Source organism: Symphalangus syndactylus, chromosome 8, assembly GCF_028878055.3.
Source record: "Symphalangus syndactylus isolate Jambi chromosome 8, NHGRI_mSymSyn1-v2.1_pri, whole genome shotgun sequence".
Lineage (NCBI taxonomy): Eukaryota > Metazoa > Chordata > Mammalia > Primates > Hylobatidae > Symphalangus > Symphalangus syndactylus.
In genome coordinates this window covers 92,503,269-92,530,548 of record NC_072430.2, presented here as the reverse complement: position 1 = coordinate 92,530,548, position 27,280 = coordinate 92,503,269, and the positions used below count along the sequence as shown (strand labels likewise).

The 27,280-nt window shown below is 37.0% G+C and overlaps 1 protein-coding gene across 12 annotated transcripts in view; it reads right to left on the bottom strand.

The window, feature by feature from the left end:
• The window catches only part of GULP1 (GULP PTB domain containing engulfment adaptor 1), a 1,103,064-nt gene that overhangs the window by 194,447 nt on the left and 881,337 nt on the right, over nt 1-27,280 (bottom strand). For all 12 annotated transcript variants that reach the window (XM_063645626.1, XM_063645627.1, XM_055289964.2 and 9 more), the window contains one exon: nt 23,686-23,812. The gene's annotated coding sequence lies outside the window, so the exon portion shown is untranslated. The remainder of the gene's footprint in view (nt 1-23,685; nt 23,813-27,280) is intronic.

Here is a 27,280-nt window from a genome sequence, read left to right as displayed (position 1 = left end):
TGTAGAAAGCATATAGTTGGGACTTGTTTTTTTAATCCATTCATCCACTCTATGTCTTTTGATGGGAGAATTTAATCCATTAACATTCAAGGTAATTATTGATAGGCAACGATTTACTACTGCCATTTTGTTAATATTTTTCTAGTTGTTTTGTACATCCTTTGTTCCTTTCTTCCTTTGTTGCTGTCTTCCTTTGAGATTATTTTCTCTGCTAGTATATTTTGATTCCCTACTTTTTCTTATTTGTGCATTTACTAGAGGTTTTGCTTTGTGTTGCCATCAGGCTTACATAAGACACCTTATAGTTATAAAAGGCTATGTTAAACTGATAAAATTAATTTTGACTACATACAGAAATGCTACACTTTTACCATATCGCTCACATTTTATGTTTTTGATGTCATAATTTACATCCTTTTACACTGTGTAACCCTTAAATAATTATTGTAGCTATTACTACTTTTTAATAGCTTTGTCTTTTAGCTTTCTTACTGAAGATACAGGTGATTTACATGTCACCATTACAGGATTAGAATATTCTGAATTAGACTGTGTACTTACTTTTACCAGTGAATTTTATATTTTCCTGTTTTCATGGTAGTAATTAGCCTCCTTTTCTTTAAGCTTGGAGAATTTCATTTAGCAATTCTTGTAAGATAGGTCTGGTGGTGCTGATCTCCCTCAGCTTTTGTTTGTCCTGAAAAGTATTTATCTCTCTTTCATTTCTAAAGAAGAGCTCTTCCAGGTAAAATATTCTTGGTTGGCAGTTTTTTCCCCCTCAGCATTTTGAAGCTACCATAGCACTCTCTCCTGGCCTGGAATGCCCCTGCTGAGAAGTTTGCTGCTGGCCTCTTTGAAACTCCCTTATGTGTGATATGTTTCTTCTCTCTTGTTGCTTTCAGGATTCTCTCTTTGTCTTTGATTTTCACAGCTTAATTATAATATATATTGGTATACTTTTATTTGGATTAATCTAATTAGAGATTTTTCATTTTTCTGTACCTGGATATTTATTTCTCACCAGGCTTAGAAAGTTTTCTTCCCCTTTGTCTTTTTCTTCTCCTTTAAATAAGTTTACTTAAATGTTCTCTTATTCTTTAAATTTTCTTCCCCTTTGTATTTTTCTTCCTCATGAACTCTGATAACTTGAACATTTGTTCTTCTGATGCTGTCCCATAAGTCTTGTAATATTTCTTCATTCCTTTTTATTTTTTGTTTTGTTTTGTTCTCTAACTGTATATTTTCAAATGACCTATCTTCAAGTTTACAGATTCTTTTTTTCTGTTTGAACAACTCTGCTGCTGACACTCTCTACTGCATTTTTTATTGTATTAATTGTATTTTTCAGCTCCATAATTTCTATGTTTTTTAAAAATTAGTTTGACTTCTCTTCTAAATTTATTTTAGTAATCCATTATTTTTGTAATTTTGTTGGATTGTATTTTTGTTTTTTCTTCGACTTCACTGAGCATTCCTAAAACAATTATAGTCATGTGTTGCATATCAACATTTTGGTTAATGATGTACCAAATATATGATGGTGGTCCTGTCCCATAAGATTATAATATAGTATTTTCACTGTGCCTCTTCTGTGTTTAGATATACAAATACTTACCATTGTGTTATAACTGCCTATAGTCTTCTGCATATAGTCAGTATGTACATGCTGTACAGGTTTGTAGCCTAGGAGCAATAGGCTATACCATATAGGTATATGGTAGCAATACTATTTGATATATACCATATAGGTATATGTAGCAATCAGCCACACCATAGGGGCATAGTAGGCTATATCTTCTAGATTTGCATAAGTACACCCTATGATGTTCATACAAGGATGAAACTGCTTAACAGTGAACATTTTTCAGAAAGTATCTACATCCTTAAGTGACAGGACCGTATTTTTAATTCTCTGTCAGTTGGTTCATACATCTGCATTTCTTTAGTGTCAGTTAATGGAACTTCATTTTATCATGTGATGTCCTGTTTCTCTGACTGTTCTTAATCATTGTGGCATGAGTTGATGTCTGCACATTTGAAGAAACCAGGACTTTTCCAGTCTTTGCAGACTAATTTTGTTTGGGTAAGCCTTCACCAGTCAGCCCATCCAGAAATTCTGAGTAGACCATTTGGTATGGTCCACAGGAAGGCTTGCTACTGGGGTCCTTATGTAAGCTGGCCTGGTAACTGCATCAATGCATGGGCAGGCTTGCTGCCTGAGTTCCTGAATTTAAGCTTGGGGCCTGAATCCACTGGCATGGAGCTGTTAAAGGTTCTGTGGAATTGGGTCTGGAACCTATATCACTGAGGGCCGGCCTGAAGCCTGGGTCCAACAGAGCTAACCTGGCACTGCAGTGGGTCTTGTGCCTGAATTGGCAGGGGCCAGCCAGGCACTAGGACAGGCCTGGAGCCTAAGTCTGTGAGGGCTGAACTGAGGCTGGAGTAGGCCTGGAGCCTCAGTCCATAGGGCTGGGCCTAGAGCTTGGGTGTGCTGGAGCAGGTGTGGACCCTGAATCTATTACAGCCTGATGCCATGGGAACTAGCCTAGAGCCTATAGCTGACCTGTGCTGGGAAAGGCATGATGTCTGAGTCTGTGAGAGCCAATCAGGGGGCTGAGATCATGGGTGCTGGCCTGGAGCCTGGGGCTTTGGGGACCAACTTGGAGCCTGAATCCATAGGGCTAGGCTGGGCATGGGTGTTTGGGTTCTATCCTAGATGATAGGTCTGCAAGCACTGGCCTTAATTCTGGGGCCACAGAGACTAGTCTGAAACCTCACATGGGAGCAGTTCTGGAGCCTGGGTCCATGGGGCCAAGCCCAGTTTCTGGTATCTACTGAGATGGACCTGGACCCTGGATCAGCTGGAGCGGTCCCAGATCCTGGCTGAGTCTGCTGGGATATGGAGCCACAAGGGCTGGCCTGGAGGATGGAGCCACACGGGCCAGCCTGGCACCAGGTAGGCTTAGAGCCTGTGTCCACAGTCAAAAGCCTAGCACCTGAGGTCAAGGGTGCTGACCTGATGCCAGGGTGGCCCTGAAGCCTGGGTTGCATGGGCCAACCTGGCTTGGAGTTGGTCTGGAACCTAGGGTGGGCCTACAGCCTGGGTCCACAGGTGGCAGCCTAGAGATGGAGACTCGGGGGCTGGCCTGGTCTATGGTAGTCCCAAAGCCCAGGGCTGCTGGGACCAGTCTAATGCTGGACCAGTCCATGGCCTAGGGCCACAGGGGTCAGCCTAACAATGGAGTGGGCCCAGAGACAAAGTCTCCTGGGCAAGCTTGAAGCCTGAGGCTGAGGGATCTGTCCTGGTACCAGGGCAGGCCTTGTGACTCTGCAGATTCCAACCTGGAGTCTGAGGCTTTGGAAACCTGCCCAACACTGGGTTTTCCTGGGGTGGACCCAGTGTTCGGATCCGTGGTGAAACCCAGGGCTCACATCTCTCTCCTTGCCCCAAGTAGAGAGTATCTGTCTCCACACCAAGCGGGCTGGGGTTGGGGAATGAGTGATGCAGGTAATGTAAAGAGCGTCTGTCCTTTTTACTGTCTTCTATGCATCTTATTTCTATGCTACACTCAGTTTCCTTAGCTCTCCTGAAGGTATTTGCATGCATGGATAGTTGTTCAAATTGATATTTCAGTGGGGGAGCAAGCACTAGAAAGCCCATCTTGATGACAACTAGTCTACTTTTATAATTATGAATTTATTGAGGGTTTCTTTTAAAAACATTAGTGATCAAATTTTTTGTTCACTTTTTTCTGCTTGACTCCCTTTTAGATTAGGAATCTTAGATTAGATTCTTAGATTCCTCTGCTGTTACATATTTACTGCACTCTGCTTACTTTATTAACTCTTGCTATCTCAGTGCTATAAGTCTGTCTTCAGTGAGAGTGGGGGAATGGTGAGACACACTGAAAAAGAGCAATTTCAGTACTAAGTGTCCTGGAAATGAGTTCCCTGATAATCCTCACCATTGCTAATCATCTGAATACTTCACTGTTTTTCTCCAATCCAAACTCATATCCTTGCTGTCTAGACCATAGAAGATAAACAGGAGATTTTCAGGTTTAAATACTTGATTGCTCCTCTGCTGTGTCCCAACTAAGCAATGAGTTACTTCTCCCTAGACTCACTGCTATTCCAAAAATCAGGAGCCTACCATTTCTGAGTATGTGCTACATACAGACTTAGTGCTACAGCCACCTTTGGTTGACAGTCCTACCCTGTGCATAGATTTAGCTGTGGCTTCCTTCTCAAATCTAACACAGTCTCCTTTCTGGATATCTCATACTTTTTGGTCTACTGAGAGTTCTCTGATTTATTTTCCTGCATAGTTCTGAAGTGAGTTATATATACCATATTTATTTTTCCTTCTATCCAAGAATTTGAAGTATAAGTGAAGATTCCTGTGTGTGCTTTATCATAAATTTATCAAGTGTAAGTTTAAATTATAAAAGGGGATACCAAAAGTTCTTTGAATCATTTCATTATCCTGAATTTACTACTGTTGTTTTCCTTCATGTTAATTTAGGGCACATAACAATATATTTATGTGTTACTATCTCAAAATGATATTTTCATTTTTTAATTAAAAAAATAAGAGATTTACCTTGGAATCTCTTCGTAATGATATATACTAGAAATCATGTAAATAAAACTATAAAACGAATATTAGGAGAGAGGAGTTAAGGAATCTGAAATGAATGAAATATGAGAGACTTAGGGTACAAAAGTGTGGGAGAAGATTAAATATGTAACATGTCTAGCATAGAGCTGAATGTCAGACAGTCTCATAATATGACAAGGGAATACTGACTAGGTGTTTGACATTTTTGGATTGATATACTTTCTCTCATGGTAATGTATGCCTTCTACAAGCAGTAGCATGTAATGAATAAAACAAGGACTACAACTGGGTTCTAATCCCATCTTTGCCATTGGACCTTAGGTAAATTTACTTTCCCTTTTTGTACATAAGCTTTCTCATCTGTAAGCTAAATTCCCTACCTCAAAATTTCCCTATGAAGATTAAATGTGTTAATTTGTGTAGACAGCTTAGGACAGTGCCTGACATATACAATGTAATATGTAAGTGTTGGCCATTATTATTATTATTATTATTATTATTATTACTGTTAAAAATTCTAGGGTAGATTTCAAAACTCACTCAGGAATTTAGAAAATTCCACTCTAGAAAGGGGAAAGAAAAGGACTATTAAGCAGATAGATATTCTAGAGGAAGGCCAAGTTTGTACTCCTAACTAAGCCAAAACTTTGTATAGAGGAAGTCATTTAAACATTCCTAGCATAGTCTAATTAAAGGATATAAGTAATGTAAACTTGCTTTAAAAGACTCCAAATCTCTATTGAAATCTAAGCTTGTTTCTTTTCTATCATAATTATTTTTTTCATAATTATTATTACCTACATTTTTATAAAAAACTAACCAAAAAATTTAATTCTAGTATATCTATTACTAGAGTCTATTCAAAATTATTTTTAAAGAAAGAGGGTCTGCTTATTTCATAGGCATTAGCAAGTAAAAGAATGTTCGAGTTTTGTAGCTTACTTAAATGATAAAATTTTTATGCTTCATCCCAGGTCAAGATTAGTAAATAATTTTATTGAGGAGTCAAAGCAAATAATAATACTTAAGCAATTATCAAAAATGTGAAGAACAAAACAAAACCTCCTACATAAGTATCAAATGATTTTCCTTACTGTAGGCACTAGCCGGCTTTCAGCCTTTTATTAAAGTTATTAAAAGGCATTAATTATCCTCTGTTACCATCAAAATAGCCTAAAGATGATTTGAGTGTTTTAAATGCATCATCATATCATCCATTATGTGTTAATAGAGTAATTAATATTCTGAAACTTGGAAAGGGAGGGGAAGGGAGAGAACAGAAGAATGTGCAAATATGTTCTGTTCTCATGGCACAACCCGTGGATATGTAAAGTAGATTTAATATTAAAGCTTTAGCTTTGCATTCCAGAAATCTAAATACCATTAAAGTCTTACAGAAATTAGTAAAATCTGCACAGGAATGTTATGTCTAATCACCTTACATAAGGCAGCCTGGCATTATTACTAATGACAACTTACATAAAATGATCTATTTCTGTGTCTTATTAAATTGCTCATTCACAGATATGGTTTGCAAAATCAAGTAAAAATGCTTCAAGCTAAAGTTATTTTCTACTTTATGTCCAAAAGTAGCATTTTTATCCTGATTTCTCAAATAGCTACTTAACCTAAGACACACAATACTATCCCCATATATATTTTGAGGTGTTATATAAATACTTGGCTCAGATGGTATAATCCTTTTTCTCCCACAACTTTTTTTTTCTCATAAATCAAAAGATGCTCAATCTTTGAAATTAATCACTCATGTTTAAAAATACCATGCTACGAATATCCAATTTCAGGTACATTTTATGTGCTAACACCTTACAAAAATTGGATTTTTTCTGGCTACAAAAGTACTATATGCTCATTGAACACACTGTACTTTAAAAATAAGTAAAAATAAATACATAAATAAAAGCACCCAGAAATAGCCACTACATTTAAGTGCATTCACTTATAGTGTTTATTATTAAAAGTAGCCAAATATATAGTATCGAGATCTTACTATAGATACAGCTGTGTCCTAGTTTTCTTCTTTTCACTTAGCTTTTTATAATGGTTATTTCATATGCTATTAAAAGTTATTTCTACATGTCATTATTTAATATCTGCATAATACTCCTTTATTGGCTATAGTAATCATATATACCTTTTTCAATTCTCTAACAATTTCAGGTACCATTTATATACTAACATACTAAGATTTGTTTACTCAACATCACTAGTCTCGTACAGGACACTAGACAACTGGCTATTGAACATGCTCACTTGGAAGTCCCACAGCAACCAAAACTAAAAGAAATATCCAAAACTGATCCATTATTTACTCTCTCTCTCCCTCTCTTACACACACACAGACACACACACACACACACACTCTCTCTCTCTCTCTCTCTTCCAATTTCAGAGCCTAGAGCTTTCATCCACATAGTCTCAGAACCTAGCAGCCTGGGCCATATTACATGTGATTCCTCTATCATCCTTTGTCTCTAATTCACACAAAGCCCATTCCACTTTTGTAAACATACCAGAATTGAATTTATTGTTCTTCATTCCCAACAGCATGTCCTTCTCCAAGTCATCATCATTTCAAACCTAAATTACTATAGAATATCCTAGCTAGCTTTTTTCTTCCAGCATTGCTTAGTTACTCCTTGTCTCCACATTGTATCCAATATGATTTTTGTAAAACACAAATCTGATTAGGTCATCCACCTGCTTAATTCCTTCCAGTGGCACTCCACTACATTTAGGGTAATGTCAAATCCCTTACATGTTTCCTTACCATCTGTTCCACTAGCCTCGTCACCATCATCTCTCTTCTCCACCTCTTACCCAGACCTTGCTAGGAACACCAACAGAACAATGTACCCCACTATGGTAGTTCAATAGTGCCCCACAAAAGTTCATGTTCACCCAGAACCTCTGAGTGTGACCTTGTTTGGAAATATGGTCTTTGTAGATGGAATCAGTTCAGAATCTTAAGATAAAATTATTCTGGATTTAGGATGGGCCCTAAATACAATGACTAATATGTTTATAAGAGGAGGAGAGAATATAGAGAAACACAGGGAAGAAGGTCATGTCAAGATGGAAGCAGAGATTGGAGTTATGTTGCCTAAAATCAAGCAATACAAGGAGCCACTAGAAGCTGGAAAAAAAAAGAAGGATCCTCCCCTAGAGCCTTTGGAGCGAGAGTGACTCCTGGCACCTAGGTTTTGAGCTTCTATTCTCCATAACTATTATACAATGAATTTTTGTTGTTTTAAGCCACTCTGTTTATAGTTCTATGCCTCCTATCTTAGACTTATTGCAATATATTAGTAGTTTCATTTCTATTTCACTAGACTATAAACTCCATAAAAGCAAGGAATAACTCCATTGTTTATAATGTTATGCTCATTGTCAAGGATTGCAATTGACATATGACAGGCAATTAGTAAATACAAGTATGTATACAAGAAAGAACAAATGAATTTTTCAAGATAGTCGATACCTATTGAGAACTAAGCAACATTATTATTTCATCTATACTCATTTTACTGGCAAAATCTTTATTATATGACATTTTATTGTTATTACAGTTTGATGCTCTTTTTTATTTTTCTTGTAGGGACAGGGGTCTATGTTGCCCAGGCTGGTCTCAAAGTTCTGGCCTCAAGCAATCCTCCCATCTCAGACTCCAAAAGTGCTGAGATTACAGATATAAGCCACTGCACTTGGCCAGTTTGATGGCTTTAAATAACACTTACGAAAAAGAGTTTTAGGAGGTATCTATTGTTTTTATTTGCCTCCATATTCACCCTCTGTCTTGGTTCCAGAACTTTAAAGTTTCCTTTAGGACCTACTCTCTCCAAGTACAGGCAGTCTTTTGAGAACTGTTAATCAGTTGCCGTGGTTCTTGGCAGGGGGCGAATGACTCAAACTCAGCCATTCTGACTCCCTTTGTGAGTGTGAGAGGAAGAACATTAAAAAATACTATTGGTCCATATTTAGCTCCACAGAAGTACCCACTGCTGTTTCTCTCCACTTCCTGATCTCTAGATGCCTAGAACAGTCTGGCTCCTGTCTTTTCTGAGAACTGTTTCATCTGATTACCCTCAAATTTTATGTGCTAAGTTATATCCTTTCAGCAAAATGCATTTTTTTTGTTTAAACAGACAGAACTAGTTTCTGTTACTTGTGATCTAAGAATAAGAGACTCTTCAAATGTAGATGTGGTTAGTACATAGCACAGATTGCTTGTATAAATAGGTGTTGTTTCACAGATGGTTGCCTGATCAAAAAGTTTCTAGTTTAGATTGTCAGGCTACCTAACTGATAAACTATGCAATTTAAAATTCATGATTTGCCAATTTCCTTCTCTAAGATAGCCACTTCCATTTTTTCATGCATTGTACATATTAATGCAAATCCTACTCTTCTCCCTCCTTTAGCTCAATCTTTACACACAAAAATTTTTCTCATGAAAATATTTTTTATTTTTCACCAGACTAAATTTTCTCAATATAAATCATGCTGTAAAAGCAAATTAAGCCATTTTATAAAGAATGTGACCTCTAAGAAAGTCAAGGCTTCGGTGTAATAAGTGATACATCATAGCATGAATAACTAGTTTAGACTAAAAAAGGCCTATAGTTTATCACTTTGCAACACAGAGACCACCATATTGATGAAAAAACCACTTTTCTAGGTTTCATTATTTCATTCAAATAGTAATTAATTTATAAAGGGACTATTAATTATAGTTATATATTACATAAATATACAGAACTCTTTCTCTTCAAAGCTCTTCATTAAATAAAAAACAATGTTAACATTTATAGGTGAAGGTTAATTTGAATATCATTAACACAGATGTATTACATATATAGATGTACTAAATAGACACTCTAAAAAGTCAGTGAAAGTAAAATCACTTTCTTCAATTTCTTCAATAACTTTATTTTGTGCTTTTGGTGGCTGCCATAACAAATTACCACAGTTACCAGTGGATGGCTTAAAATAACATAAATTTATTCTCTCATAGTTCGGGAAGCTAGAACTCTAAAATCAAGGTGTTGGAAACATAGCACTTTCTCCCCAGGCTGTAGTAGAAATCTTGTTCCTTGCTTCTTTTGGCTTCTGGTGACTCATCCTTGGCTTGTGTCTGTATCACATCAGTCCCTGACTCTGTCTCCACATGGTCTTCTCTATGTGTATCTTTTAAACACACATGTCTTTGGACTTACAGTTCATCCAGTTAATCCTGGATGATGGCATCTAAAGATCCTAAATTATACCTGCATAGACTCTTTTTCCAAGTAATGCCACATTCACAAGTATTGGAGGTTAAGATTTGAACATATCTTTTTGGAAGCCACCATTCAACTCACTACAGATGGGATGACATTTCCTAGATTTGGTTATAAAAGAACGTAGCTTCCATCATGGGTGATCACTTTTTCTTCTTTGGATTGATTGTTCACGACGAAGACAGCTTCCATATCATAAGGCAGCTCTGTGGAGGCTGAATCTGGAAGCGGCCTCTTCAGCCCCAGCTGGGCTGTGAATGACTGCAGCTGTAGCCAACAGCTTGACTGCAACATCATGAGAGACCTAGAGCCAGAGGTACCAGCTAAGCTGTGCCCACATTCCTGGTCCACAGAACTGTGAGATAATTCATAAACACTGTATTAAGCTGGTAAGACTAAGTTGGCCAGTAATAATGAAGATAATTAAACAATGGGCATAGATTCAATTTTTCATATCAGCAACATTTATGAGGTATCTTCTATGAAAAAAATTGCAGTGAGTTTTATTTAGATTTAAATTTATATCTGTAATTATAAATAATGACCCAGTCCTCAAGAATCTTATCGTCTCAGGGTATAGTAGACAAGCCCACACTATGTGTTATGATAAAGAAATGTACATGGTGTTAAGGTACACAGCACATAGAAGGATCTGGTCCAGATTCCAAAAGTTAGGAATGATATTCTAGAGAAGGTGGATTCTGAACTTGTAAAAAACGTACCTACTCATAGTTATGTATTAAATTCATTTTTCTACAAGATGGCAGATTGGAGGCACTGTTATCATGCCTCACTCACTTGGAAAAACAAAAGAGTACGTAGATAATCACACTGTGAATTTTCTTACAAGAAGCAAGGTAGAAACTTAACAAGAAAACTGAAAGAAATCACAGATGCTTTGAAAGAAGTGGTAGGCTACAGCTTGCATCTTTTAAGCCAGGCAGAAAACCAAGTCCTCTGAATGTGGGAGTGAGATAAACTGCCTTCAGGGTATACACTCCTACTGCAGAACCTGGCAATCCAGGCTACAGGGGAAGGCCTTACCCTAACCAGTGCTGAGACTAATTTAGGGAGCAGTGGGCAATATAAAAGTGGGAGCAGCAGCAGGAAGAGACGTGTGCATTCCCAGTCTCCAGCACGGATGGAGGGAAACCATTCCTCATCTTAACTCACAGGAAATTTCGTGGAAGCCTGCCAGCTAACTCAGGTGACTGTAGCAGGTTGAGAGAAGTTCCCAACTGAAATTTACAATATAATCTCGAGTGGGGACAAATTCCTTTGGCCAGAAATGGGAGGCAAGTGGGAAGTGCGCTGCAGCCATGAATACAGGAGCTGGACGTTCCAGCTTTGCCGGCAGACTGGGAGGGCTGTGGCCTGAAAGCCATGGTTGCTGTCTCCACCAGGAAGGCTTATGCTCTCGGGCAGTGTTAAGTTCTGAATGCAAACTACCTGGAACTTACCTTGCTGCTGCTAGTGGAACACTGCAGATGTGAGACCTGCCTTAGCCAGTGTGGGGAGCTGAGTGGAACATCCTGTCACCTGTTACTCCCCACTTCCCATATGGACTCTTCTGTACAGCAGAGGCAGCTGTGCTCCTCTCTGTAACATTACTCCAGTAGCCAAAGAACCGTCCCTGGACCCTCACAGGAGCCCTTGTTTGTCCCACATGTGGAGAACCACAGCTCCGATCTTTCCCACCCAGCCCCCACCTGGCTTTGCCCCTCCAGCTGTTCTGGCAGCTTAACATGAAAGACAGAAATTTTGGCAGCTCTATGACCCCACCAATTACCTAAGAAACCAGAGTACTTCCCCTGGGTAGCATAAGAAGAGCACAAATCCCACCACTTCTACAGCATCCGGCACTCTTTTGCAAGCGCCACCTCCTGGCTGGAGGCCAACTGACACAGTCCATTATAGCACCTGCAGGCAGAATAACACAGCACCAAGGATGGAAAAACTTGTGTTTGACCTCAGCTGTCACTGTTGCCTGCAACACCCTGGCTAATCAGGAGGTCCTAAGTCTGTCCATGTGACCAGTTCATTACTACTACAACTGGCATTTGAGAAAGCCAACACACTAAGGCTATTTATAATCAATAAATCTCACAGAGGCTATGTTACCCCCCTACTACCCCCACCAGAGCTGGCACTAGTACCCGCTTCTGGAAGACCTCAGAATAGGTCACATCACTGGATCCCTTGAAAATATCCCCACCACCAACCTAGAGTGTGGCAGCCCCACTGGGTGGCTAGACTCAGAGGAGCAGCAGCATTCACAGTAGTCTTGTCTTTAGAGATACTACTTCTAGCAGAATGAGGAGTGCACTATATCAAGGGAACACCTCATGGGACAAAAAAAATCTGGGTGGCAGGACTTGAGTCCCAGAACTTTCTGCTGATGGGAAGCTCCTTTCAGCAAAGGCACAAATGCACTGCCAGGCTCAGTGGGGAAAGTCTGAAACTCCATCCCAACAGTCAGGCAGCCCTGGTGCTCATGAAGGGTCTTGGAGAAGAGGACTTGTTTTGCCCCTTGTCCACCACTGCAGACCCAGCTGGGACTTCTTCCATGGGAGGTCAGTATGAGTCCACCGAAGGACAGCCTTTCTAGAACAATTCAAGGGGATTATATCCCCACAGGTGGAGTGCACGCCAGGTTCGTGCTTGCACAAGTGTTAGAATTCCACTCTACTTGAAATATGCAGATTTGTGCAGATGAAAACTTGTGCTGGTCTGATCTAAATAGCCAAAATACTGAGTCAGTAGTGTAACTAGGAGGTGGACTGCTTTCCTGCTGGCCTGACAGGGGAGTTCAGGTGCCTCCGACCATTCCCCCTGATAAGACCTCAGTGTGTTTCACTGAGAGTTTCTCCACCTGCCTCTGTCAAGGCTGGGACCTCTGTCCACTACTGGATATTGCATTTATCCACCTGCTTTAGCCACAACCAGTTTCTACCCAGGGAAACCTTCTCTACTGGCCTGAAGCTGGAACTACTCAACACAGTAAATACAATATTGTGGAAAAAATAAATACATAAAAATGTTCACAGAACAGGGGAATGAGATAAGCTTCAAGAGACCTTTGCCATTCCAACCCCACAGGAGATAGTGAACTTTTTCACACATCAAGCACATTGCGACTACAACCAGCATTTGAGAAAGCCATCATACAAACATCCTCTATAACCAAGGAACTCATACAGAGACTTCACCCCTGGAAGCACCAAGAGCTGCATTAGGATACCATCAACTATAAACATTAAAGTCACATCCTTAATGGAGACAAAAAGAATTTTTTTAAAAAAGTCAAATCAAAAACAAATTAAAGAATAACAGAAGAAATAATCTACCCAAATGAGAAGGAATCAGAAAAATAATTCTGGCAATATGACAAAACAGGCTTCTATAACACCCCCAACTATAAAAATCACAGTACCTCTCCAGAAATGGGTCCAAACCAAGATGAAAATTTTGAAATACCAAATAAAAAATTCAAAATGTTGATAATTAAGCTACTCAAGGAGATACAAGAGAAAGGTGAAAACTAAATTTTTTTTTAAAATTCAGGATATGAATGAAAATTTTTCTAAAGAGAAAGATATTTTAAAGAAAACCCAACCTGAAATTCTGGAAAGACACATTTAGGGAATTACAAAATGCAGAGGAAAGTTTTAATAACAGACTAAACCAACTAGAAGACAGAATTTCAGAGCTCAAAGACAAAGCTTTTGAATTAACCCAATCAGACAAAAATAAAGAAAAAGTAAACAGAAGAAATGAATAATGTCTCTAAGAAATATGGGATTACATAAAATGATCAAACTTAAGAATAACTGGTGTTCCTACGGGAGAAAAAGCAAAAAGCTTGGAAAACTTATTTGAGTGAATAATTGAAGAAAACTTTCCTGGCCTTGCTAGAGATTTAGATATCTAAATATAAGAAGATCAAAGAACCCTGGGAGATTTATTGCAAAAAGGACATGACCAAGGCATACACTTATCAGGCTATCTAAAGTCAATGTTTAAAAAAAAGAATTCTAAGAGCAGTTAGACAAAAGCATCAGGTAACTTATAAAGGAAAGAAAACTTGTCAAACTGACAGCAGACTTCTCAGCGGAAACCTTACCAGGCAGGAGGGACTCGTGTCCTATCTATACCTCCTTAAACAGAATAACTGTCAGCCAATAATTTTGTATCCAGTAAAACTAAATTTCATAAATTATGAACCAGAGCTGCCCTACAAGAAATGCTAAAAGGGTTTCTAAATTTTAAAACAGAAGGTGAATATGCACCATATCAATTATCACCATAAATCTTATGATTATGAATAATCACTATAAATCTTAAAAGAGAAGGTGAAAGCACAAAACTCAAGATGCTTAAAAAACAATAACAAAGAAGAAAACAAAGTATCTAGGTAACAATCAACATAATAACTGGAACGGTACTTCACATCTCAATATTAACATTGAACATAAATGGCCTTAATGTTCCACTTAAAAGACACAAGTTGGTAGAATGAATAAAAAATCACAAACCAAATATCTGCTGTTTTCAAGAGACTCACCTAACACATAAAGATTCATATAAACTCAGGGTAAAGGGGTGAATAAAGACATTTTATGCAAATGGGAGCCAAATCAAGCAGGAGTAGTTATTCTTACATCAGATACACATACTTTAAAGCAGAAAGAATAAAAAAAGAAGGTAATAATATAATAATAAAAAAATCAGTCTAGCAAAAAGATATTACAATCTTAAATTTATATGCATCTAACTCTAGAGATCCCAGATTTTAAAAATAATTACTAGTAAATCTAAGAAATGAGATGGGTAACAACATAGTAATTGCGGGGGACTTCAACATGGCACTGACAGCACTAGACAAATCATCAAGACAGAAAGACAAAAAAAATGGACTTAGGCTATACTCTAGAACAAATTGACCTAACAGATATTTACAGAACATTCTATCCAAAAAACACAGAATATACAGTCTTCTCATCAGCTCATGAAACATTCTGCAAGATAAACCATATGGTAGGCCACAGAACAAGTCTCAATAAATTTAAAATAATCACAATCATATCAACTTCTCAGACCACAGGAGAATAAAGCTAGAAATCACCTTTGAAAGGAACTCTCAAAATTATACAAATACATGGAAATTAAACAATCTGCTCCTGAATGATTTTTGAGTTAATAAGAAAATCAAGTTGGAAATTTCAAAAATCTTTGAAATGAAGCATAATAGTGACATAAGTTACTAAACTCTCTGAAGCAAAAGCAATGCTAAAAGCAAAATTTATAATGCTAAATACCTACATCAAAAATCTGAAAGATCACAAATTGACAACCTAATGTCATACCTCAAGGAAATAGAGAAACAAGAACAAACCAAACTCAAAACTAGTAGAAGATAAGGAATAATGAGGATCAGAGCAGAAATAAATGAAATTTAAGAAAACAATACAAATGATAAATAAAACAAAAAGCTGGCTCTCTGAAAAGATGAACAAACTTGATAGACCATTAGCTAGATTAACAAAGAAGAGAAACGTTTCAAATAAGCTAAATTAAAAATGAAAATGGGACATTATAACCAACAACACTGAAATACAAAAGATCATTTGAGACTACTATGAATGCCTCTATGCACACAAACTAGGAAGTCTAGAGAAAATGGACAAATTCCTGAAAACATACAACTCTTCTAGATTAAATCAAGAAGAAATAAAAACCCTGAACAAACCAATAAAAAGCAGTGAAATTGAATTCATAACAAACAAAAACTGCCAACAATAAAAACCCAGGGCCAGGTGCATTCACAGCTGAATTCTACCAGACATTCAAAAAACAATTGATACCAATCTTAGTGAAAAGATTGAGAAAGAGGTAATCCTCCCTAACTCATTATATGAAGCCAGTATCATGCTGATACCAAAGTGAGGAAAGGACATAATAAAACAAGAAAACAATAGACCAGTATCCCTGATGAACAAAGATGCAAAAATCCTCAATAGAATATTAGCTAACCAAATGCAACAGCACATCAAAAAAATAATACACCATGATGTAGTGGGTTTTCTCCCAGTGAAGCAGGAATGGTTTAACATACACAAGTCAATAAATGTAATACATCACCTAAAGAGAATTAAAAGCAAAAACCATATGAACATCTCAATAGATACAGAAAAAGCATTCAGTAAAGTCCAGTTTTCCTTTATGGTAAAACCCCTCAAAAAACTAGGCATAGAAGGTACATACCTCAAAATAATAAGTCATATAACACAAACCCACAGCCAAATCATACTGAATGGGGAAGAGTTTAAAGCATTTCCCTTAAGAACCTCAATGAGAAAAGAATGCCCATTTTCAGCACTTCTATTCAATATAGTACTGGAAGTCCTAGCCAGAGCCATAAGGCAAGATAAACAAATAATGGGCATCCAAATTGGAAAACAGGAAGTCAAGCCATCACTATTCACTGAGGATATAATTGTATACATAGAAAACCATGAAGACTCCTCCAAAAGACTCCTAGATTTGATAAACAAATTCAGTAAAGTCTCAGGTTACAAAATCAATGTACACAAATCAGTAGCACTGCTATATACCAACAACAACCACATTAAGAATCAAATCAAGAACTCAGTCTCTTTTACAATAGCTGCAAAAATTAAAATAAAATACCTAGGAATATACTTAACCAAAGATGTGGAAGATCTCTACAAAGAGAACTAAAAAGCACTGCTGAAAGAAATCATACATGACACCAACAAATGGAAACACATTCCATGCTCATGGATTGGAAGGAATAAATAATGTGAAAATGACCACACTGTCCAAGACAATTTACAGATTCAATGCAATTCCATCAAAATAGCAACATCATTTTCACAGAATTAGAAAAAAAAACACAAAATTCATATGAAATGAAAAAAAGGGCTCAAACAGCCAAAGCAATCCTAAGCAAAAGAACAAATCTAGAGGCATTACATTTTCAATTATATTATAAGTTTACAGTTACCAAAACAGCATGGTACTGGCATAAAAGTAGACATATAGACCAATGGACCATAATAGAGAAGACAGAAATAGAGTCAAATACTTATAACCAACTGATCTTTGACAAAACATATACAAACATAAATTGGGGAACGGACACCCTACTTAATAAATGGTTCTGGGAAAACTGGGTAGCTACCTGTAGAAGAGTGAAACTGGATCCCTATCTCTCATCTTATTTTAAAAAAACAACTCAAGATGGGCCAAATCCTTAAATCTAAGACCTGAAACCATAAAAAACCTAGAAGATAACCTACGAAAAACTCTTCTGACCACTAGCCTAGGCAAAGAATTTATGACTAAGACCACAAAAGCAAATGCAACAAAAACAAATATAAATAAATGGGACCTAATTAAACTAAGAACCTTCCATACAGCAAAAGAAATAATCAACAGAATAAACAGACAACACATAGAATGGGAGAAAATATTTGCAAACTATGCATCTGACAATGGACAAATATCCAAAATCCACAAGGTACTTAAATAAATCAGCAAGAAAAAAACATATAATCCCATCTAAAAGTGGGCAAATGACGTACATAGATATTTCTCAAAAGCAGATAAACAAATACCCAACAAACATTTGAAAAAATGCTCAACATTACTAATCATCAGGGCAATGCCAATTAAATCCACAATGAGATGCCCTGCAAGAATAGCTATTATTAAAAAGTCAAAAGATGATAATAGATTTGGCATGGAAGAGGCGAAAACAGAGCACATACACTGCTGGTGGGAATGTAAATCAATACAATATCTATGGAATACATTATGAACATTTCTTAAGGAACTAAAAGTATATCTAACATTTGATCCAGCCATTCCACTACTGGGTACCTACCCAAAGTAAAAGAAGTCGTAACAAAAAGACACCTGCATGCATATGTTTTTTGTAGCACAATTCACAAAGGCGAAGATATGGAACCAACGTAAGTGCCCATGGACCAATGAGTAAATAAAACGTGGTATATGTACACCATGAAATGCTACTCAGCCATTTAAAAAAAGAAGGATGAAATGATGTCTTTTGCAGCAACTTGGATGGAGCTCAAGGCCATTATTCCAAATAACTCAGGAATAAAAGAAACAAATCCCACATGTTCTCGCTTGGCTAAGCTATGGGTATGCAAAGGCATACAGACTGGTATAAGAGACTTTGGAGACTCTGGATAGCTACATCCAGAATGGGGAGGGTGGGAACTGGGTGAGGAATAAAAAACTACATATTGGGTACAATGCACATTACTCGTGTGACAAGTGTGCAAAAATCTCAGACTTCACCACTATACAATTTATCCATGTAACTAAAAATCGCTGATACCCCAAGACCTAATGAAATTTTTTTAAAGAATTAATTCCCTTTATTTTTTAACAATTTAATACATGAGGTACCTCTAAGAGGTAAGGACACTTTTCCTATCCATTACACTAAGACTCATAATACAATTATCTCAGCTTTTAGAGAAAGAACATATATCCATTTTTGTGACTGCTGGAAAGTGTAAGGCTAAATTATATACATTGTAGTTATGAATGAAATCAGGTCTTTTATTTATATTTTTGTTTTGTTTGGTGTAAATTATATTTACTCTATTATACTTTTATTTTTAAAGGATGGAAATAATTTTTAGTAATAAATAAATGAATCCTTAATTAATCCTCAATAATATTCCTCAATTCTCAATAAGGAATTGAAATGAAATTTTAAAATGTTATGAGTGCTCTAGCAAAGGTTTGAACACAGGAAAGTGAAGCAGGAGAGAAAATTCTTCAGTGTTCAAAGCCAAACAAATTTTGCCAACAATAACAAAACCCACTTTTACTCTGTTTTCCCCATTTCTGTGCTTGTCATCAACATGCCCCTCTTGCCTAAGCAAAAAGCCTGTTTCTTTAACCCTCACTTAACTGCTTCTACTACTACCAAGTCTCATCTAACCACACCTCCTTTTTTATTTACATTTTTTTCACCCTAGACAAAGCTTCTATTGTTTCTTCTTGAATTATTTAAAAATTTTGAAACATTGCTTCTTGGGTAACCTTGATCAGACTTAATGTTTTTGGGGAAACCTAGTCTACTGGTAACTCAGTATCTGCATGCCAACATAATTATTACTCACTAGTCTTTACTTAAACATGATTCTCTTGTGCTTTCATGGTGTATTCTATTCATTTGTTTGTCATACAGGTACATCTGCTACATTGTAAACTCCTCATGGGTAGAGATTATGTCTTCATTGTTTTATTTTCCTACAGTTCCTAGCTTAGTGCCTGGCAAGTAGCAAGGGTTCAGCAAATAGTGATCAAAATATAAGGAAAAGCCTGCGAACTAATCTGCCTTCCTTTGAGCTGCTCTCTCTTCATTAGTCTAACACACATATCACTTTTAAAATAAACTTTTTTTTTTTTTTTTTTTAGATTTTTTGAGACAGAGTTTTGCTCTGTCACCCAGGCTGGAGGGCAGTGGTGTGATCATGTCTCACTGCGACCTTCACCTCCTAAGCTCAAGTGATCCTCCCACTTCAGCCTCTCAAGGAGCTGGGACTACAAGTATACACCATCCTGTCTGGCTAAGTTTTTCTACTTTTTTTTTTTTGTAGAGATGGGCTCTCACTATGTTTTCCAGGATGGTCTTAAACTCCTGGCCTCAAGCAATCCACCACCTGCCTCAGTCTCCCAAAGTGCTGGAATTACAGGCATGAGCCAACGCGGTTGGCCTAGATTAAACTTCTTAAAGGATAGCATGGTTCATCTGGCTCCCCTGCAATTGTTCCTCTTCATGTAATAATGAGACACAAATGACTAGTTATAAGAATCCAAATCACAGAACACATTTCCAACTACTCTGCTATATCTAATCTCTCCTTCCAATTTCCTGAACATCCCATCCCTATGGTTTGCCAGCCCAGTACCTTTGCTCCAAGTTGACTCTCCATTTAAATGTTTGCCTGCCAGTGTTCCTCTCTACCTTAAAAAGCACAACTCAAGTGGTCTTTTGTTTGTGAAAGTGTTCCTCAATTCCCAAGCTGAAAGTGTTATAATTACAAACTGCCCTATTATTTTACTTCTTTCTTGACACTTAATACAGCCTACTTAAACATAAGAAACCAAAATGTATTTCTTATCTTGTCATATTTTATTGAAAGTTAGAGGTGACAAGGAACTATTTATGTGCCTTCCCTTCTCTAATGTTTACCATCCTCACTGCCATTGCTAATCACAGTGCTTCATAAGTATAAGTTTTCAATAAATATTAATTAGATAAATGTATACTTGATATTATTTCTAAATGGTGCATTTTTAAACAATGTGGAAGATTATACACATATAATATACACTTTTCTTTATTTTTTTTTTTAGATGGAGTCTCACTCTTATTGGCCAGGCTAGAGTGCAGTGGTGCAACCTCGGCTCACTGCAAACTCTGCTTCCTGGGTTCAAGGGGATCTCCTGCCTCAGCCTCTCAAGTAGCTGGGATTACAGGCACTTGCCACCACACCCAGATAATTTTTGTATTTTTAGTAAAAACGGGGTTTCACCATGTTGGCCAGGCTGGTCTTGAACTCCTGACCTCAGGTAATCCACCGACTTGGCCTCCCAAAGTGCAGGATTACAGGCATGAGCCACCACACCCAGCCTTATAACATTCACTTTTCCTCTAGGCTTAGTTATGTAAGGGAATATATTGCTGAATAGATGTGAGAAAGAAATTGCTACTGCCTGCACCAAAATTTAAAGTTTTAATTTAATTTTCATTTTTTTTCAACTTAAACTAGGTTTCATTAGGAAAACTATTTGAATGAGAAAACACTAATCAGTGATTCAATATTTTCAAAACTGGCTAATGAAAACTTGAACTTGTTACCACCTTCTACAGGTAAACTCAGCAATAACAATAAAAAGCCTTTAAAAGATCACAGTCATTGAGCCAGTGATACCAATTTTAGTAATGCTACTAATGCAAACCAAGTGATGTACATATCAATTTATCTAGAAGAATATTGACTGAACAATAAATACAAAATAAAAATATTTTAAAACATTATATATTAACAGATATAATAGAAAATACAAAACACTAATTCATATTCTCAAAGAATAGAAGAAAACAAATTTGTTACACAATAACAAAGAAAATCAACAAAGTATATATATAATTGGTATGGTTTGGCTGTATCCCCACCCAAATCTCATCTTGAATTGTAATTCCCACAATTCCCACATGTCATGAGAGAAACCTTGTGGAAGGTGATTGAATCATGGAGGTGGGTCTTTCCTATGCTATTCTCGTGATAGTGAGTGGGACTCACGAGACCTGATGGTTTTAAAAATGGAAGTTTTCCTACACAAGCCCTCTTCTCTTGTCTGCTGCTGTGTGAGATGTGCCTTTCACCTTCTTCCATGGTTGTGAGGTCTCCCCAGCCACATGGAACTGTAAGTCCATTAAACCGCTTTCTTTTGTAAATTGCCCAGTCTTGGGTATGTCATCATCAGCAGTGTGAAAACAGACTAATACAGTAAATTGGTACCAGGAGTTGGATGCTGCTGAAAAGATACCTAAAGATGTAGAAGCAACTTTGGAACTGGTTAACAGGCAGAGGGTGGAACAGTTTGGAGGGCTCAGAAGAACACAGGAGAATGTGGGAAAGTTTGGAACTCCCTAAAGACTTGTTGAATGGCTTTGATCAAAATGCTGATAATGATATGGACAATGACATCCAGGCTGAAGCGGTCTCAGATGGAGATGAGGAACTTGTTGGGAACTGGAGCCAAGGTGACTCTTGTTATGTTTTAGGAAAGAGACTGGTGGCATTTTGCTCCTGCCCTAGAGATTTGTGGAACTTTGAACTTGAGAGAGGTGATTTCGGGTATCTGGAGGAAGGAATGTCTATGCAGCAAAGCATTCAAGAAGTGACTTGGGTGCTGTTAAAGACATTCAGTTTTATAAGGGAAGGAGAGCATAAAAGTTCAGAAAATTTGCAGTCTGACAATGCAATAGAAAAGAAAATCCCGTTTTCTGAGGAGAAATTCAAGCTAGCTACATAAATTTGCATAAGTAATGAGAAGCCAAATGTTAATCATCAAGATAATGGGGAAAATGTCTCCAAGGCCTGTCAGAGGTCTTCATGGCAACCCCGGAGGTTTAGGAGGAAAAAATGATTTCCGGGGCCAGGCCCAGGGTCCCTCTGCTTTATGAAGTCTAGGGACTTGATGGGCCTGCATCCCAGCTGCTCCAGCCGTGACTAAAAGTGGCCAAGGTATGGCTTGGCTGTTGCTTCAGAGGGTGCAAGCCCCAAGTCTTGGCAGCTTCCACATGGTATTGAGCCTGCGGATGCCCAGAAGTCAAGAATTGAGGTTTGGGAACCTCTGCCTAGATTTCAGAAGATGTATGGAAATGCCTGGATGTCCAGGCAGAAGTTTGCTGCAGGGGTAGGGTCCTCATGGAGAACCTCTCCTAGGGCAGCGTGGAAGGGAAATGTGGGGTCAGAGCCCCCACACAGAGTCCCTACTGGGGCACCACCTAGTGGAGCTGTGAGAAGAGGGCCACCATCCTCCAGACCCTAGAATGGTAGATCCACCAACAACTTGTACCCAGCACCCGGAAAAGACTCATACACTCAATGCCAGCCCACGAAGGCAGCCAGGAAGGCAGCTATACCCTGCAAAGCCACAGAGGCAGAGCTGCCCAAGACCATGGGAACTCACCTCTTACATCAGCATGATCAGGATGTGAGACATAGCATCAAAGGAGATCATTTTGGAGCTTTAAGATTTGACTGCCCCACTGGATTTTGGACCAGCATGGGGCCTGTAGCCCCTTTGCATTGGCCAATTTCTCCCATTTGGAATGGCTGTATCTACCCAATTCTTGTACTCTATTTTATCTAGGAAGTAACTAACTTGCTTTTGATTTTACAAGCTCATAGGCAGAAAGGACTTGCCTTGTCTCTAATGAGACTTCAGATTGTGGACTTTTGAGTTGACACTGAAATGAGTTAAGACTTTGGGGGATTGTTGGGAAGGCATGTTTGGTTTTGAAATGGGAGGACATGAGATTTGAGAGGGGCCAGGGATGGAATAATAAGGTTTGGCTGTGTCCCCACCCAAATCTTATCTTGATTTGTACCTCCCACAATTCCCACATGTTGTGGCAGGAACCTGGTGGGAGGTAATTGAATCATGGGGGCGAGTCTTTCCTGTGCTGTTCTCATGATAGTGAGTGGGTCTCACAAAATCTGATGGTTTTAAAAACAGGCGTTTCCCTGCACAAGCTCTATTCTCTTGCCTGCTGCTGTGTGAGACGTGCCTTTCACCTTCCTCCATGATTATGAGACCTCCCCAGCCACACAGAACTGTAAGTCCATTAAACGTCTTTCTCTTGTAAATGTCCCAGTCATGAGTATGTCTTTATCAGTTGCATGAAAATGAACTAAATATAATACTATCATTGTAACTTTGTTTAAAGGAAAAATCCAACAAAACAAAAATAAAATTATATAGAACAAAATGATGACAGAAGTTATTTTCAGAAAAAAGTCTCATCAGTGCTTTTAATTTTATTTTACTTTCATGAATTTTACTATTTTTTACAACATAAGACTATATTTTTAAACATTCAACACATAATAAAAGCGTTTTTATAATTTCAAGTTCTTTTTGGAAATAATGGAAAATGTATAAACAATCATTTATTCTTACCTGGGTATGCTCAAATATAGTTGAAAGAAAATGGACACTTGACTTTATATAGCTTCTATCATACAGTTGCCATCAGAATTATTCTATCAGTTTCTCTCCTATGTATATCAGATGGAATCATAAATAACTAAAAAGAAAAATATAATTGGACTTAGAATTAATCAATAATTACGTTTCTGTTTATTTTAATTTAGAAGTCCAGCATATCTTTTAAAATTCTAATTATGCTTCTTGCAAATGTTCAAGAAAGTTACCAAATAATAGGGAAATAATGATAAAATATGTAAATATTTGGAAAAGATTATTACTGATACCTAGGTAATGGAAAATAGCAAGATTTGTAGATGATGTGCTAAATATTTTAACTCACAGATATGTTACTATTAAAGCTTGGTGATAGTTCTTTAACAATATATGCCTTTCCCCCTTGAACAACAAGTAGCCCCAACTATCTCTTTCACATATTATTTATTTGGACTAACCAAGCACATACTCTGTTCATGATGATTAAGAAGGTGAAACTGAATTTTAGAAGGCACTGACTTACTTTCATTTTCATTCTACTTTGACTCTTATGGCAAGGCATTTAGATAGCTTATCCTTCTATTCATAATCATGCTATAACTAGAAGAGATATGTTAATTGGTTAAGACTTTTATATTTTTATTCCAACAAACAAAACAAAAATTCTTTCTGGGTAGACACAACAGCACAAATTATGTCTTCCTTTAATTATATTATTTCAAATGGACCACTGACATAAGTTCAAATAGTACCAGAAGAATTCACAGCATAGTATCTTTTGCCAAAACACTAAAAAGACCTGATCTTTTTGAGGGAGGGGGAAGAATGGAGAAACATATCTAAGTCTTGTGCCCTGCTTCCCATCATAACTTTGATACAAACCCCTTGATACAGACATTGATGATGCCACATCTCTGTTTTTGACTTTCTTAAATAGATAGATCTCAAATATTGTTTTATCCCTTCCTCTGTGTTTCAGTCTAAGCCATCTGAATACTTTGAAAGCCATCGTTTTCCATTTTAGCCACAATATTCTTCAGAAGCCTATTGACCTATTTGTTCAATGTATTTGTTTTCCTCTGTCTCAGCCTCCCGAGTAGCTGGGAATACAACTGTGTGGCATCATGCCCAGCTAATTTTTGTATTTTTAGTAGAGAAGGGGTTTCACCATGTTGGCCAGACTGGTCTCGAACTCCTGACCTCAGGTGATCTGCCCCCCTTGGCCTCCCAAAGTGCTGGGTGGATTACAGGTGTGAGCCACCATGCCCAGCTTCTTTTTCATATTCTAACATGACTTTAGAGAGAAAGAAAGGATCTCAGTTTAGGTTGCCCCAGAGGCAAACACTGAGGTAATAATAATTTCAATGCGAAAAGTTTATTTGGGAGATGATCCCAGGAAATATTAGCAGGGATGAAAAGAAAGAAGTGAGACCCGGAGTGGAAAGACCTCTTACCAACACAGAGATTATTATCAGACCTGTAACACTATTGGCAACCGCAGCTTAATCTGGCTGGGGAAAATCAGATATCCACTGTGAAATACACCCCTCAGATATATCTCACTGTAAGAATGAGAACTAGCATATTTATACACCAATCCTCATTAGTCATTAGCTGAGGGTTTCTCCCAGTGGCATTAATTCCCTGGAACTTTCAGCCTATTTGGTTGGCAAAGTGGTCTCTTGTGACCAAAGAATCCCTTAGGTAAAGAAATGCAGGATAAGCGTTAGAAATTTTGCCAGTCTGAACTACAGCACTAAAAGAGAGGTTATAGGCTGATCATCAACAGCATCTACTACAAAAAGCAACAATTTTAAATTTTGAATTAAAATATTAGCACAGTATATTTTAAGGCCATATATTGATATTTTTTAATTTTAGTGAAAAATAATGTTTGCTTACTCAGTAACACTATTATTTATTAAATTATATGTTATTTTCTTAGCATTCACTGGATCTTGGCATGTATGAATGATACAATTCATTTCACCTTGCTGTAAAATGTAAAGGTTGTATCATCACATACTTCCACCTCTAAAAATAGATGTGTTTATCCTGGACAGGAAATTTCAAGCATGACACATAGTTAAAAGGTAAACTATAAAACCATGTCCTGATTTCCACAGTCTTTTATCAGATCATGTTTTTCTTGTTTGTTGGTCTTAGATGAGAGGAGAGAAAAGGAAGAACAAAATTAGTTCTTTTTTAGGATGATATAGTTTTTCCATTTTTGTTTTGACAACTATTGAGCTTATGAACAGAAATTAGAGAGAAATAATTCGAGATAATTGTTATCAAAACTGTTCAATACATTTCATTCCAAAATTTTATAAAAGAAAATATTTTCCTTAAAATGGTCAATTCAATTTAATCAAGATAAATAACTGTTAATAAAACTCTTCAATAGATCTAATTCCAAAATTTAATAAAAGAAAATATTGTCCTTGAAATGGCCAATTCAATTTAACATCTCCGTAGCCTTTATTTTTATCTTACATTGACTGAAACCCAGTCATACTGCAGGAAATACTTTTCAAACTAGAATATTTTATGCAATGTGACAGAATAAAGAAGAGCACAAAAATACACACGTCAAAAAATAAGAACTAACTTGTGCCTACTTCTGTCTTTCTTCTTGCAGGAAATGACATATTTTCCAAATGGGATCTATTATTCTATGTCTGATATGATTAGATTTTTCATAGAAAGAGCACTTTGAATATTCTTGCAAAACTCAGATTGGCTTAGGGGCTGCTCTTTTGAACGTATTTTTATTTTAAAATATAAAATCCTGATTTCCAATTCAAATGCGTCTTAAAATTTTAGTATGAACATAATGTGCTCAATTTGATACTGTTTTGCCACCATTTATTACACATTTTCACACAATTTGAAGACATATATGGAATTAAATGAAACCAACTATTTCTTTACTAAAACTTCCTTTATCCCCAACAGTACCATTTAAGAAAAATATTATTAATGCTGCAATATGACAAAATGCTTCAATTTGTTAATATAACAGGTAAATCTTTAAATATTCTGTATGCAATAAACCAAGCAAAACAAACAAGTCAGGCCAAATTGTATTTCTACTTGTCATCATATGAAATACAGACCACCATTATCATGATCTTAAAATATTTTCAAAATCATTATTCTCTTTTTTACCTAAGTCCAAGAATTTAACAGTATTTAATCTAATTTGCAAAATGTTTTAGGAGTTTTCCTGGATATTTGTTTCTTATCCTCTATAAGCTCCCAAATTCAAAATATATAAAATCAGATCTTGGCCCTGATTTTCTTTTCTATTTTTTTCTTGTTTGTCTTGTGACTTTAAGTAAGTAAATAGTACAATCCCCACTGATTGCTCACACCTGAAATATGGCATTATCAATCTCTCCTTTTTCCCTTACCACCTACATGCAGTTAAATAAATTCAATTCTACTTAATACAACAATCTCCAGTTTGTTTTCCCTCCCAGTTTACACTCCCCATCTATCCATCCCTAGCCAGTCGTAATTTCTCTAACAAGTAATTTGGCCACATCACCAATGCACAAAGTACACA